This window comes from Gymnodraco acuticeps, unplaced genomic scaffold, assembly GCF_902827175.1.
Source record: "Gymnodraco acuticeps unplaced genomic scaffold, fGymAcu1.1, whole genome shotgun sequence".
NCBI classification, from domain to species: domain Eukaryota; kingdom Metazoa; phylum Chordata; class Actinopteri; order Perciformes; family Bathydraconidae; genus Gymnodraco; species Gymnodraco acuticeps.
This window is the reverse complement of record NW_022992085.1, coordinates 371,904-373,608: the sequence shown is the minus strand read 5'-3', so window position 1 is coordinate 373,608 and position 1,705 is coordinate 371,904.

Below are 1,705 nucleotides of genomic sequence, written 5' to 3'. Positions count from 1 at the left end.
CAAATTGGTTAAATCTTTGTGTACATTAAATGTATGAACGTCAACAGTAGACATATATATATAGAATACACAAAATGAAATATAAGGATAAGTCAGAATACAGGATATTAGACAAACCTACTACTATAAAAATATAAACATTGGTTACTAAATACATTACAAGTTTGCGTAGTTGTTGCATTTGTTCTATGTGATGATTTAATGTGTCATCCCTAGCAGACGTTGCGACATACATCACAGACATGGTCCAAGTTGAATTAAATCAATGCAAATGTTATAGGTCCAATTTAGCTTAAGCAAAAGCTCTCCAAAGTGTCCTTGGGTGTTAAAGGGTAAACACGTCCTTGGAAACAAAAGAAATTGGCAGCTCAGAGCACTTGACAGTGAATGTGGTCGTTCTTCTGCGGCTCACAGGCTGTAAGACACCTGGTGGGGTTTCAGGCTCTTCAATGTAGTTTTACAGCGGCCATTGACAAAGACAGCTGCGGACCTCAGAGGTAATGACTGCCTTCTGTGACCGCTGAAAAGAAAACCTCCTAATCCTCTCCGCCTCCGCCTGTACTGTAGGCATCATATCCACTGCCTGGTTCCTGAAATCTGCTCACATTTCCTAAAAGACGATTAAAAGATTCCACTGCCTTCGAGGTGAACGTGGTATGGTATCTGCTTCCTGGTGATTAAGTCTCTTGCACTATTTATTTTGATGTATAATAATGTCTCATGTTTAAATGTACCTTTTGATTTCAATGTTTAATTGATGTTGTCTGTTGTATATTTTAAGTGTGTTGATTGAAATTATGCATTTATGATGATTTTAACTCAGCATATGTAAAAGTCGTTGACTTCCTTAATAAGAGCTCGAGAAAAATGTGTATAATTATATATTTTATCTTATTGTTTTATTAGTTTTCTCTAATTAGTATTAGGAGTAGTGTAGGCGTTTTTTACGTTAACCATTTATTTTTTAACCCTTTTTTTAGAAAAGATTTGATCAAATTAATATTATTTTTACATTATTATTTTATTTATTTTTTAAACGCACATATCTTATTTCATTTGTGTGTGGTTTGTTTTCTATTATTATTGTTTGTGGTTTGGTTAAACTCTGGGACATTGTGACGTCTGACATGACAATAAAGCTTCCGAATTTGAATTGAATAATGTCTTAAACTGAATAAGATAAATATTAAAATAAATGTAAGAAGAAAAAAAAGCCAGGTTTGAGTTTGTTTCCTCCCAACACACTTCAGGAGTCAGGCCTCACACTACCACGAGCACAGGGACATGGATAACAGTATATTATGGTTGTTATAGAAACCACAGAAATGGCTTCTTTGTTGAACAATCGTCAGATGGGCCTTGAGGGGGGGGCGGGGGCTAATGGCAACCCCCTCCCCACCCACATCTGCTGCCCCCACATTCAGACTTATGGGATGTTCTGCCGATTATTTTCTGTCCTGCTTGCCTCTTTTCAGCGCTGACAGGCTGAGAGAATGAGAGTGAAATTAGGGACTCTGCCAACATCTGTGCAGGAACTGTGATGGCGTATAAGCTGCTGGAGCAGGCGATTTGATCGGAAGTGGAGAACAAGGAAAAGATGCATAATAAGTTATTCAGCTAAATGGGGTTAAAGAGTGTGTGTGACAAGTTGTTATGTGGCCTGCACGGGTTTATAATGGCAAACAATCCCAGAGGAAGAGCCAGA